Below are 15349 nucleotides of genomic sequence, written 5' to 3'. Positions count from 1 at the left end.
ATCACCGGACTGAGCCACTTAGCTCGACCAAATATAGGTCTTATGGCGACGATGGGATAGGAAAGGGCTAGGAGAGGGAAGGAAGTGGCCAGGCCTTAATTAAGGTACAACCCCGCTGGTGGGAAAACGGGAAACCATGGAAAACCATCTTCAGGGCTGCCGACAGTGCGGTTCGAACTCACTATCTCCCGAATGCAAGCTAATAGCTGCGTGCCCTTAACCTCGCGGCTAACTCACTCGGTCGAAAGAAATCTTGGAATGTAAGGACATAGAGCGGGATGAGGAATAAAATATTTTATACTTATTCTTTCGTACGAGAGTGTACTGACCTTCTGTGTAAAGAAACTGCACTTCGATTATGCAACGGAGGCAATCGATTGGCACAAACGATTCCTATATCGCTACCACGTAGCCTATCAGTGAGGGGTATGAGAGATTGTCTGTTTCAAATATTTGAATTTTCTTTCCACGGTTAACCCGCATTAATTTGTCCTCACACCGCTATTGCCATTCCTATATACTCGCCAGCTGGCTTATCACGACAGAAATTATCGTACATAACACCTTGTCAATTAATAGTCTATATTACGAACCGCACCTTGCTCACATTTTAAAATATTTCCTACCAGTCTTAATACGGGACGAGGAGACATGGTCACTTGCAGAGGCATATTTATTTTATCTATTTGAAACGTAATAATGTACCTGAAAGTACATCTAGATAAATATTAAAGTTATAGTAAAGCTAGAAAATAGTTTCCCGTAGTTTCCCATTTTTTTTGATAGTCCCACCGACACAGATAGGTCTTATGGCGATGATGGGATAGGAAAGGCCTAGGAGTTGGAGGGAAGCGGCTGAGGCCTTAATTAAGGTACAGCCCCAGCATTCGCCTGGTGTGAAAATGGGAAATCACGGAAAACCATCTTCAGGGCTGCTGGGATTCGAACCCACTATCTCCTGGATGCAAGCTCACAGGCGCGTGCCTCTAACCGCACGGCCAACTCGCCCGGTAGTTTCCCATTTTCACCCCGGGAAAATGTTGGCGCTGTACCTTAATTAAGGCCAAGGCCACTCGCTGCCCTTCCAGTCCTAACTCTTTCCGATTCCATCGCCATCGAAAACCTATCCGAGTTAGTGCGACGCTAAAACATACGCAAAACAAATTGTTTACGATTCAAATTACCCCTGTGGGTGGGGGACGCAGACGAAGAATACACCAATGGTATCCCGTGCCTGTCGTAAGAGGCGACTAAAAGAGGCGACCAAGGGGATGATTGTATTAGAACCGTGAAAATACTTGTGATTAGTACCACCACGCGGGGAACGCTTTTACTTGCGCGTAGAAACACTATATTAGGTACAACATAGGTTTGTGATTAGCAGCAACAGAGTACGTTGCCGGCTTTAATAGTACCTGTGGTTAGTACCACTTTGGGAGCGACACCATGGTTCTGGCTTGCCTATTATTAATACCCACTATGTGAGGAACACCATAGGTTTGCGTTGCCTGTAAATGGCGCCGCAATGTGCGAAACACCATAGGTCTGTATTACATGTGCGAATTTCATTACATGTGAGTAGTACCATAATGTGTGGAATACCGCGAGTCTATGCTTCTTTTGATTAGTACCGCAACATACCACATACCATGGTTCTACTTTCCTAGCGATAAGTACCATTATGAGGGGCAGATGACTTGGATTTTGGACTCCTTTAGACTACAAGCATTATCGATTCATAACTATGCTATAGAAGCAGTCCTTGGTCGGTAATACAATTGTTTTACGTCAGTTTCTGTGAATGTGAGTTATTGCGGGTCGGGTCCACTGATTTTTTAAAATTCATATCCGTCCATTCATTCTTCGTCCTCGCGTTTTGCATTCTGGTCAGTGGAGGATTTTGGACTTTTAATTTGTCATTATATTTCGTGTCATTTCGTACCATTAGGGGCCGATGACCTAGATGTTAGGCCCCTTTAAATAACAAGCATCATCATCAAGATTCATATTATCCGTACATTTCTGTTATACTACGCTACTTGGAATGGAACATTTTCAGACTTTTTGTCGTTGAAAATCGTGAGTGAATTCCTGAGTGACTAGGTTGTCATATGTTACATTTCCTGTAATATTATGTCCTAAATCAATTTCGTATGAAGTCCTGTGCGATTGCTTGTTATTATTCTGTTATTCTACTCGTATATATATATTTGTTCCTTATTTTCAATTATTTGTTTTCCATTCTTCGCCTTTCGTTATCATTATATTTTTGGTTTTGCTAAAATTTCTTATTTTCTTGTACAGTAATTATTTGTAGAAACTTTTATTTTCATTTAATTTCGTAGTTTTGCTACTGTAAGTAGGATATCTCCTCTGGCGCTACCAGCCTCAAGGGGCCATTGGCTTACCAAGCGACCGCTGTTCAGCACCATGGTCTACAGATTACGAGTTGTCGTGTGGTCATTACGACAAATCCTCTCAACCATTATTCTTGGCATTCAAGACCCGGCCGCTAACTCGCCAACAGATTGTAATCACGTAGTCTGATTGGACCTCGAACTAGCCCTCATATCCAGGTAAAAATCCCTGATCTGGTCGTGAATAGAACCCAGAGCTTCCGGATAAGAGGCAGGCACGCTACCCCTAAACATTGGGGCCGGCTTATCTCCCAATGCATTTTAATAATAATAATAATAATAATAATAATAATAATAATAATAATAATAATAATAATAATAATAATAAACAGGAAGGGCATCTGGTCGTAAAACAGGGCCAAATCCATATGTCCGACAGAGGTCGCGTCCATGACCACAGATGTGTGAGAAAAAGCTGTAGAAGAAGAAGAAGAAGAAAATCAGCATCGTTATCATTACCACCTATTATTTTCTTGAAAAGTGGAGTAACATATTATAATTGGAATAAATCAAAATTTAACATATTTACAAAGCTATCTCTGCACAATTCAGTCTGAATGTTCAATAGCTGTGATCCAGTACTTTATAATGAACCAGACTATGTTAATTGATAGAGACAGATGTTCAAGCTTTAAGATAATATAGGAAAAGGTAGGCAAAAACATTTAAAATAGATAATCGGCAATAAAAAGGGCATTTAGATTTTTTTTGCAGAGAAAAATCCCCAAAATAATAGACCCTTCCTTTGTATACTGTTTATCATTTGTTGCACCGAACAATAAGGTGCCCTGTTTTTCGGACTATCAATACGCAAATTTAGTCGTATGTCAGATATTAGAGCTTTGAGAACGGAAAAGGGACGTTCAGCGTCTGCTGTAGTAAGTGGAACATACCTGAAACAAGCAGTGACCAATGGAACCACTTCACAGAATTTGCATTTTCACCACTAACAATTTTTATTTTTCTGGGTCTGGATTGCCTGACATTTCTCTATTGTATTTTCTCATTGACTGCATTCTCTATCTTGCTTGGAACTGCCTGGATCAACTCCACTGTCTTTACCACAATGTTCCAAGACGTAATCAAGTGTAATCCTCTTTATTCGGTAGCAATACTTCCAAGTAACTTTTCGAAATAGACAGTGGTGAGGGCGAGGTCGTTTTCTATATCCGCTTCACTGAACTCTTTTTGGCATCACGAATAAAACATGAATCGATGATTTAAGCCACTATCTTGAAGTTCGTTGCATAATAAACAACAGCAGTAATCCGCCTTTCCCATCTCATTAGGATTGATTGTGCGTAGGATGCGATCAGGTGCGAACCCTTTGAATTTCTGGACACAGGATGGAACTTGAAGAAAGATCATCTTTGTACCGGAGATAAAACGATCGACGTTGGAAAAGAAATTGCGCACCTCCTGAACAACATGATGAAAGCCATGTGCAATACAAATTATATGGCACATTTCTGAAGAAAAAAAAAATTGCTTGTAGCAGCTTTCTTCATGTGGAAGTGGAAGAACATCGTGATAGCGAATTCCTAGAGGACCCTGCATGTTCAAGAGTATAGTAAATAACAGCAATTGTTACATTACTGACGTTTATCCGTTCCTCAGACGTTAGAAGGAATAATAACCATCCTGTACAATCCAAGATATGCCTGCCAACTGCATCTGATGTCCATATTTCCATATTTCGTTTCCGTAACCCCAAGCCGAAGGTTTTTCATCCCCTGTATGAGTCATTTTTTTCTAGGTGTGGGTTGACTTGGAATGACTGCTTAGTGCATTTATCCAAAAATGTATACAAAGAACTGTTTCCCAATCTCCATATAGATTTCTATGTCTCCAGGAATGCTTTACACAATTCACTGAAAAATCTGACTGCTTATTCGTTAAAGTCTATAATAGACTACACACATTCTGTGCTTCACGGTGGTAGTAGTAGTTTCGTGCTTGTTGCAGAAACTGGGGACGGTACAAACACTCAGTCCTTAAGCCATGGGAATTAACCACTCACATTTAAAAGCCTCAACTGGGAATCGAAACCAGGACCCCGATGTATGAAGTCCGAGACGCTGAACAGTTAGCCACTACATTCGTGAACTCACATTTCCGAGGTGCTGCAGCTGGTCAGCTGCACGTTCATTTTCAACCACACAGCAGCCTCTCTGTCTATCCTAAATCTCTGACAGGGCCGGGATTCTACCCAGGTCTTTGGGTTGGACAGATCGGAGCGCTAACCGTAACGGAGGCGACATTCTCACCAATATAAAATAGGTACCATATTTGCTACCTTGGCTACAGTTAGCGACGAGGAAAACTTTATACGTTCAACAGTTGTACTGGTTGTGGAATAAATAATCAAGTTCATCGTAGTTTGAATTCCATATTTCCTTACAAATGGAATACCATGATCCTGTGGTTCGGATTCCACTTGGGTTATGACCCAAGATTACATCACGTAAACCTGCAAAAGTTGTTGGTGGTGAATTTCTACTATTGTGATCTGAAACCTAGTGACGTACATTGAAGACGAAGTGGTTAAGAAGGTATGAGTTCTCGAAGTTTTGTCCAAATATCTTACATTTTCATAAGAAAACCAGATAGAATGCGCAAAAGGTATTCTACTTACTCTGTTGCTACATTTCCGGGAATCAGTGTGGTATCCATTGAAACTAAGGGAAGAACGCCACGAACTATTTGCTAGTCAATGCACCTATTCGCAATGCTAGAAGGTGCGTGCTGACCTTCTAAGAAATCATGAGAAGCCTTGGTTTCTCAAGAAGAAAGTTCGCTCTTCTGGCTAATTGTTCACGAGAAATGAGTCTTAACGAGACGATTCATGTTTTTTTTTTTTTTTTGCTAGGGGCTTTACGTCGCACCGACACAGATAGGCCTTATGGCGACGATTTGATAGGAATGGACTAGGAGTTGGAAGGAAGCGGCCGTGGCCTTAATTAAGGTACAGCCCCAGCATTTGCCTGGTGTGAAAATGGGAAACCACGGAAAACCATCTTCAGGGCTGCCGACAGTGGGATTCGAACCCCCTATCTCCCGGATGCAAGCTCACAGCCGCGCGCCTCTACGCGCACGGCCAACTCGCCCGGTGATTCATGTTTCAAATAACTGTATTTCGTTTTGAAGTACGAACAATATTCCTGTTACATATATTCACAAATATCAGTACTAGCTTCCATTGCTGCGCGTGTTATCTCACGCAGAATAAACCGAGAGTGAGTGGTTCGAATCTTGCACACGAATTAACTTTGGTAGTAATCGTGAATGTGAGTGGTTATTTTTCAACTACCAGTGTGGGGAAAATGCTAGGTTAGCATGCTGTTTATGTTACCAGGGTGCTTTTACCTAACAATAAATTCTTCTTCTTCTTCTTCTTCTTCTTCTTCTTCTTCTTATGAATCTGTTTACACTCCAGGTTCGGTTTTTTCCTCGGACTCAGCGAGGGATCCCACCTCTATTGCCTCAAGGGCAGTGTCCTTGAGCTTCAGACTATGGGTCGGGGGATACAACTGTGGAGGATGACCAGTACCTCTCCCAGGCGGCCTCACCTGCCATGCTGAACAGGGGTCTTGCGGGGGGATGGGAAGATTGGAAGGGACAGACAAGGAAGAGGGAAGGAAGCGGCCGTGGCGCTATGTTAGGTACCATCCCGGCATTCGCCTGGAGGAGAAGTGGGAAACGACGGAAAACCACTTCCAGGATGGCTGAGGTGGGAATTGAACCCACCTCTACTCATTTGACCTCCCGAGGCTGAGTGGATCCCGTTCCAGCTCTCATACCACTTTGCAAATTTCGTGGCAGAGCCAGGAATCGAACCCGGGCCTCCGGGGGTGACAGATAATTACACCAACCCCTACACCATAGAGGCGGACAACAACAACAACAACAACAATAATATACCGAGAGAGTTGGATGCACGTTTCGGGCTAAGCAGCTGTGAGCTTGCATGGGAAATGTTGGTTCGAAACCCGACTGTCGATAGTCCTGAAGATGGTTTTCAGTGGTTTGCAATTTTCACACGAGGCAAATTCTGGGGCTGTGTCTTTACGAAGGACACGGTCACTTCCTTCTCCATTTTAGCTCTGCCCTATCTCATCGGCGTTGTAAGATCTATCTAAGTCTATGGGACTTAAGAAAACCAATAGCAGGGACAACATAATAACCACGGAATGGGCTCAGATACATTATCGCTGACATTAGTATTTAACATCATTTAGGCAGTCTATGTGTCAATTTCGACGTTCTGTTCTTCCCTACCGTTTGGCAGAAAAACCGGAACTCCGTTCGACGATCTTTGGCTGAGTTTTAATTAATTTTGTCTTGTAAACACTGAATGTGTAACCAGAGATCTCTAGCACGCCGAAATCGTACGATACAGAATGTCAAAAAAACCGACTGCGTCAGAAAAGAACACGATTGTTGACGAAGGGAGGTTGGCGACGACTTATGAAAGAGAGAGGAGCCTAGCATAAATAAATGACGTGTCGTCTCAAAACTCACGAGTCAAAAACTCACGAATTCCAGGAAGAGGATTAATAAGAGTAGGCTTCTCTACCTGGGCCAGTCTCAAAACTCACGAGCAGGGCCATTTCTTTGAACATATAAATGTCCACCCTATTAGTGATAAGATAATGGAATACTTTTAATAATCGAATAACTTCCATCCGATTATTTAAATAATCGAACGAATAATCAAATCAAATAATCGAATGAGTTACAGATATCATTCAGTTATATCGTGCAGAATAACCGGACGCGTCATGAATGCATTTTTCGGTTTAAGTGTGTCAGGTAGATAATCGATTGAAATAAGCGAATAGATGAACGCTTAAGAAAAATAGAAATACGCCTTTTTCCAAATGAATCTCCAAATGTTTAAACTAAATGAGTGAATTAACTGTCTTGATCTCTAATATCTCTAAATAAAATTACTTCTTCAAGTAAATGCCACGTATTCCGGGAGATAGTAGGTTCGAACCCCACTGTCGTCAGCCCTGAAGAGGGTTTTCCATGGTTTCCCATTTTCACACCACGAAAATGCGGGGACTGTACCTTAATTAAGGCCACGGCCGCTTCCTTTCCACTCCTAGCCCTTCCCCGGCCCACCGTCGTCGTACGACCTATCTGTGTTGGTGCGACGTAAAGCAAAAAAGAAAGTAAATGCCGCCTTCTGGCCACATATTGGAACTAAGCCCCAGTACTAACAACTGACAGTTTCTTTTAACTAGCAGCGGGCAATATACCTACTTTAATTTTATGTTTTTGTCGTCCGACTGCATGCATAAATGGTTAGCATGCTGGCCTTTGGTCCAAGGGGTCCAGGGGGTTCCGGGTTCGGTTTCCGGTCGGGTCGGAGATTGTAACTTTCATTAGTTAATTCCTATGTCTCGGGGACTGGATACTCGTGCCGTCTTCAGCAATAGACTTCATCTCAGGTAGGGCATCATCCTCACATACGTGCAGGTCGCCTGTACGGCGTCAACTCTAAAGACCTGCACCGGACCTCTCCGGAGACCGCACGTCACAATCGCATATTTATGTGAAAGATTTAAGACAACAGCAAACATATTTTATAAATAATGATAATAACAGGTACACCTTTCATTCGCTAACCATTATTTTTCAGCTGTGGGTTGGGGTGGCAGAATAGCATTCACAGTATCCCCTGCCTGTCGATAGAGGCGACTAGGGGCTCTTACATTATTTAAGAAAAGACTAGATAAACAACTGATAGGCAATCTGCTACGTGGGTGACTGCCCTAAACGGTGGAAAAACATAGGTTGAAGGAAAGCGTGAGTCACCGCGCACTTCATCCCTCCTGCAGGCCGGATTCGTGAATTTTGAGACTCATAAGCAAAGCCCGGATTTTCATGCCGTAACAGGTTAGATTGCGAACTAAATTTGGTTAATAGGAAGTCCGTAATGTAGCAAGAGTAACATAAATTATAGGAGCTTTGATGTGCCGTACCCCTAATGTTAATGCAAACCCCATAGCATAATCGTTGTGAAGGTAGACTATACTTGCTACTCGCTTCAGAAACTTTGCATTCTAACCTATTAATGCATAAAAATCCGGGCTCTACTCATTAGTATGTTTACTTTAGGTACCAGTTTGTAGTCGTGAGTTTCGATACTATTTGCTACCAATTATAGCCCGTGAGTTTTGAGACTCGTGAATTTTGAGACGTAACCGTAAATGGAATTATGCGTAACTCAGCAGGGACCTGCGTTCACCACATGAACATCTGACAAGTTGTAACACTTCGGAATTTAATGAATCATATCTTCAATAGACTAATAATGCGTGGAACGTGATGCCGAGTGGCACCGTCACGGCTGTGGTTGGAATCCCAGTCATTGCATGGGGGATTTTTAAATGAAAAGTCACATACCAGTGGCTCGGATTCCATGTAAAACAGGAGGTTGTGCGGATGTGAACATGGCATTAACCGTCACGTAAGCTTGTTTGAGGATGGTTGCCCATTGCACTCTTTCTTAAAACTATAATCATCACCACCATAGTTTTGTTTCTTGTTTCTAGTCATTAACGACCCCATAATCACCACATTGTTGAGCCCCATGGGTAAGTGTTAGCGTCTTGGCATTCAGTTCTCAGCTTCAATTCCCGGCTGAGACGAATGTTTTTAATCTTTACTGGTTAATTCCCTTGGTTCGGAGAATAGGTGTTTATACGGTCCCCAACATTCCTGCCATTCACACACCACACACAACATTCTCTTTCATCGTATTAACACGCAATTTTCCATAGACCGTAGATACCTCATCGGAGGGTCTGCCTCACAAAGGCTGCACCACGCTAGAAACAGCCACATGAAATTATTATTATTATTATTATTATTATTATTATTATTATTATTATTATTACATTTTGTCTGCAGGTTCACATGCGTGGAAATTAATTTTGTGGAATTTTAGAGAACTTACGGATACCGGAAACTATCAAAATACATTCAATGTATCTTAATGTTGGAACGTATTGGTTTCTGATGATAGAAGTTGAAAAGATATGGAGTGCAGAGAAACGCTTAAAATGGGCATATGACACCAGGATCGAGAAGAATAGTAGTGTCGCCTCGTCTACACCACCAAAACCGAGATCTCAATGCAAAAGCTGTGGTGCTAGTATAAGGTTCTTTGGTTGGCTTCTTATCATGTTACTAAGATTATTATTACGTAAAATCTGAAGCATTGAAAAGGGACACTTCATATCAAAAATAAAAACTGATCTGGGAATTGAACTGTCTTCGGTCGTCTTTGCAATCCATGCTGCTGTCACTGATAAGAGTTAGAATGGTGGAAATTGCCAGCCCTGCCAAGCATCACATCCTTATATTCTCAACCAGAAAGGTGTGGTTTAACGCATGCATTTCCTAGTCTCTTCCTTAGAAGTGTGGAAAATGCATGTATTTTAATCACAGCAAGTGCCTCCTTCTTCCTGACAAAATGCTATAATCGGTAAGAGTTGTGGGTATTATCGGACGTTGTTGATCACAAGACGTGCCGAAACCACAGAATCAGAATGCATAAACAGGATGCTCCTCCCGGAAGGAGAAATTGAGTTTTTAGATAACTAAGTTCCAATAGTAGAACTACGACAAAATTAAGAATGACAAGATCTTACGTAGGCCAATGGATAAAGCCTGATGATCACTATTCGGGAAAAAAAGCAAATGTAATTGTCATTTATTATGTCAAATGTTTTCCAGTAATCAATTCTTATTGGGTTCTATTCACAGTACATGTGTATTCACCTGGTAGTCGTACCAGGCAACGAAACCAGGCGCAAGTGAACAGATATGAAAATATAAGAAAGTGGCAGAAACCACGTACAGGCGCACGTTCTCGAAAAGGGAAAGGAGAAAACGGACCAAGATATACTGAAATTATTGGAGTATGAAATAGAGACGTGAGATGCATATGTTAGATGTACTAATCAATCATGATGTAATCATCTTCTCATCAGGAAAATAAACATGCAGAAAATATATAAGAAAACACAGGAAAATTACTTGTCACATCAAAATTAAGCTTTCGATCTAAGACTGAACCCGAGTGGATTGGTCGAACAAGTCATACACAGCAAACAGTATTTTGTATGAGAGAGAGAGAGAGAGAGCGATAACGTAATTTCAGGTCTTTACTTTGATAGTAAAATTAAATGTTTGTAGATAATAAATCCTCCCCCTCATTAATTTGTAATGGCCTTGTTCTCATTAAACCAAAACTTAAAATTTAATATTATTATAAATTAAATATACAGAAAGAAAGATTCTAAGAAAAATCCTCGGTCCAAAGAAATGTACGGACACATATCGATTACGCAGTAACAAAGAAATATATAAAACATGCAGTAGGATTTCAGATGTCATTCGAAAGCGAAGAGTTAAATTTTTTGGACATATTTCAAGAATGCCTGATAACAGACTTGCCAAGAAATTCTTTAACCACTTCAATAAGCCCAATAGGAAAGGCAGCTCTTATGAAAAATGGTTTGTTAACACGAAGAAGGATTTGCAAGAAATGAACATCACACATCAAGACATCCACAATAGAACCACCTTCAGAAACAAGCTACACACATTTAAGGGTTTCCTAGAGCCAGAAACAGCGACCAAGAAGAAACAACAATGGACGGCTGAAAGAAAAGAAGCAGCAAGCAGGAGGATGAAGGAGTACTGGCGCCAAAGAAAGTTTAAATCATGAGGAGTTATTTACGTGGTCCACAGCTGGCCAAAATCGATAGAATAATAATAATAATAAATATACAATAACTCTTATCTACTTAATGTTCTTTCTTAGAATAACCTGTGTTTTAAAATATTTTAATATGTGCTAACTATTATGTATTTACCACGGATTTCGCCTCACTATGAAGGAGTAATTATTACAGAAAAGCACAATCATCACAGGAAAAGTCTTCAAAGAAAGGAATGGGTCAGTGGTGTTTGCTTCTTTGCACGCCAGTTGACCAACATACGTATTCGAGCAACGCTCCCATTTGCTACAGGAGCTGGGATCTTGTTGTTGAGTTTCTGAACACTATACCATATTTTTCTGTTACGGGTGTGTTTAGAAACTGGCAATCTCACTCACACCAATTTCAAGAATAACTTCCCTGTTGAACACAGGCATTAGTTTAAAGAGTGATTGACTGATGGCTTGCTGTGAGCAGTGTACTTCATTTTCGTTGGTTGTAGAAATTATTGCAGTGGCTGTTTACGATGGAATTACTGATAGCCCACTTCACAGATTGGCACCTTTTTATGAGGTATAGCTTGTTTCACTTATGATGCATTTATTTTAAGTTCTTTATAATATTCTAAGTATTCGTGCAAAATATGTTTCAACATGAGGATTCCAGTGTATGATAAACATACTCGAGTGTCACTCTTATGCACCATGTCCCACTAACGTTAATGCAGGGAAAACGATAATATCCCAAGAAAAACGCAGGGAAAACAGATTTATTTTACTAGCGGACACTCTGTATGTAATTTAAAAAATGAAAAACATACAACAGAGAAAAATTATCCAGTTGCAAATTTCAAATTAATGGTACATATACTAAATTGATAGACACTGCTCGAGAACCTTCTTTGGACTGTGCTATGTGTTATGTAATATCATTTGTCCCAAGTGTTGTATCTTACGTTCTTCGATTTTTTTATAATAATAATAAGAAAAGGAACGAGTTACTAGTCATGTTTTCTTGACTGTTCTTCCAATATCACTTGAATTAATGATGATGATAATGAAATGATAATGATAATTAGAAATGAACTCAATGATGGCAAGAATGGTAACAACTTCATGTAATAAATATTTCTAATTTAATTAATAGCTAATTTATCATATTTTAGACTCTTGTTAGTGTCTAAATCATGAGCCTGAGCTGATGTAGGAAAGATTATTTGTTGCAGCCAAAATCTAGCTTCATATTGTTCACGGCTATTTTGTTACGTTTAGTGCATGTTCTGTGAAGTGGTAAGTTATTGAGATCGGCTGTTTTAACATTTTCACGGTAGAACGTAAAATGAAATTCGTGTTTTCACCTGTGGGACATTGAATTTTAATAATGAAAGAAAATACCAATTATCAAGGATGCTATTTACAACTTTGTACATAAATGTCATATCGCATAAATCTGTCCGTGATCTAAGAGATTTGAAATGGGCATCTGTTCGCAAACATTCGTAGCTCACATTCAAAGGCAATTATAACTCGAGTATAGAAATTTCAGGAAACTTTTCTGGACCCTTTACAAAGGGGAGGATATACCATACCACTCATGAGGAAGTTTCTGGGAGCACAAAGCTTATAGATAGCATAGCCTGTGAAGCCGACTCAAAAACTGGCTATACACTAGATCCTACTGTGAAGTTTGAACAAGTCGCAGGAGGTTGACAATGAAAAGGAAGCTATCTATGAACCTACAGTGCCCTTCTACAAAAACAAGTAAAAACTTGAAGGTATTGAGGTGATTGGATTGATGGTGGATGCTCGTCGAACTCTACCGAGCTCTTTATGCTGACAACATTTCTCAGCAGACAAAGTAGGGGTCCCCACACCATGAAAAACGTAAAATTAAGCAATTTCCTCAATTGTGCCGAAAGTTGAAGGGCTAAAAGACCCGGAAAGGTTTCAAATTATGAGTCTTGAATAGCTCTATCAAACTAAGCAAACAAATTTCGCGTATTCTTTCGTTTCAAATCCTAGCCAAATTAACTTATTTACATAATTACTTCTGTAATATGTCCCTTGGTTCAATGTCCTCAGCCTTATTTTGATTTTTGAAAAATGTCCACGCCAAATGAACCTACGAAATTATAAGGGCTTAAGTGAAACTCTGCATTGATTCTCATTAGCACTCGTAGTGGTGCTTAAGTGAAACAATGAACTGACTCACATTACCGCTCGTAGTGATATAAAAAGGCAAACTACTAATCTAATTGACCGGATTACGACTATTAAGAAAAGAATTGTAATATTTAGGAATAAATAAAGAATATATTCTCATGCTTTATTATTATATTTTATTTACCTAATATTCGTAGCTCGTATCCCTAGGATGTTTTCAACATTGAGATACTTCCCTGAAGAACTGTGGATTTTTTGAAAGATCTGCAAAATGTTAGGCATCTCAAATAATATCATAAAAGAAATTGCAATCTCGGCAGTTAAGTGATCTGTTGCAATTTTACGAAATCACTTATATGCTATGTAACAATGTCTTATTGTCCTTAACCTTTTATCCTATTTTCCTATTTTTTATCAGCAATACTATAACCGTATTATTTGTCTTTCTTATGCTTTGTCCTTGTGGCAGCCTTGACAGCTAATACAATAAATAAAAAATAATTTATTTCAATAAATTTATTGTTGCTTCCTTGCCAGTGATTTGATGATTTAAATAGACCACAGGATTTGTTATCTTCCTCAAGCTATGTTTCGTTACGTTTTATTCCGTCTGTAGTAGTATCGTTCGATATCGATAACTCTTGAGTATCGAGGATATCGAGGTACCTAAAATATCGAGAACCCATCTCAAATGAAAATATCTGCAACTTGAATAATACATTCCACACTGATATCACTAACATGAAACAAAACAAGCTTAGTTCTTGAGGCTTTCGGATGTCTTTTTTTTTTCACCAGTTCTTCAATGACGGTGTTCGTGGATAATGTTACCAGAAGCAGCTGATCAGCGAGTTTTGATCGATACTTGTTTTGCACCATGCTCATAACAGAAAACAGGTTATTTGTAACGTATGTTTGTCGATCCAGACCTACAGCAGTATCACAGGGCTATGTCTCGCAGCGCTGGAAACTGATAGGGAGGAATACACTAGATCCAGTAGAGAAGACTTGTCGCAGAGGGTTTCCTGATGGACAGTGTAGTTATATTCGAAGTGCTTCGCTTCAGATAACCTTCCAATAGAGAACTATAATAATGGCGGTACATCCGAAGCACAGTATCTTTCGATAAGCAGAATTATAAAATAAATTATCCCGTTGATGCAAGTTATTATACCTGTAATAACTAAAGTTGAACTCTGACAGCTAGGGCTGGAGGGAGGAGCATTGCACGTGCCATTTCATGATGTTGCCACATTCCAGCATTCCTTCCTCTTACCTCTCGCTTCCGGCTCACTTGTTCCCTCGTTCATTCAGACCGCTGTGATCTGTTGTAGATCACCTGGCTAGACTGTGACTGACTTGTTCTCATGTTCCGTTATCTGGACTGCTTGCGACAAGGTCTAACTCAGAAGTGAGAGGTGTGGCAACTCCAAGTAAGACGAGCTGGCCAGAAGATTTATCTCCATGGCAACCGCAGTCGCCCCACCCTTGTTTCCATCGCAACCATACCCCCCACTCCCTTTATCCCACCCCGGCAGGCAGTAAACGGACCCCCCTATAAGAACTGTCAGAATGCAACTTTAGATATTTGAGGTATAGTCTTCGCATTGTTTGCACCGGTTGGAATACAGCGAGGTGACCAGCACTGCCCAACGCAGAAATACCTCGCCGTCACGCTAGATCATAGTCTGACCTTCAGGCAGCATTTTTCTAATGCCAGGAGTGAAGTCTTTACTAGGAATATCATAATCAGAAAGTTGACAAGCAAAGCATGAGGAGATGAACTACGTATCCTTAGAAAATCGGCGCTGGTACTATGCATATCTGCCTCAGATTACGCTGCACCAGTATGGAACACCTCTACTCATCTGAAGCAAGTACACGTTGCTGTTAATGAAACTGTTGAATGCTTGAAGCCAATCTCAGTATGGAAGCTATATCCACTCATCAGGATAGCAGCACCTCACATCCGAAAGGACACATTGCTGCAGATAGGGAGAGTACGAAGCAGGAGACAAAGTCCCGTCATCCC

Source organism: Anabrus simplex, chromosome 6, assembly GCF_040414725.1.
Source record: "Anabrus simplex isolate iqAnaSimp1 chromosome 6, ASM4041472v1, whole genome shotgun sequence".
In the NCBI taxonomy this organism is placed as follows: domain Eukaryota; kingdom Metazoa; phylum Arthropoda; class Insecta; order Orthoptera; family Tettigoniidae; genus Anabrus; species Anabrus simplex.
The sequence above is the reverse complement of the archived record's forward strand: the minus strand, read 5'-3'. Positions refer to the sequence as shown.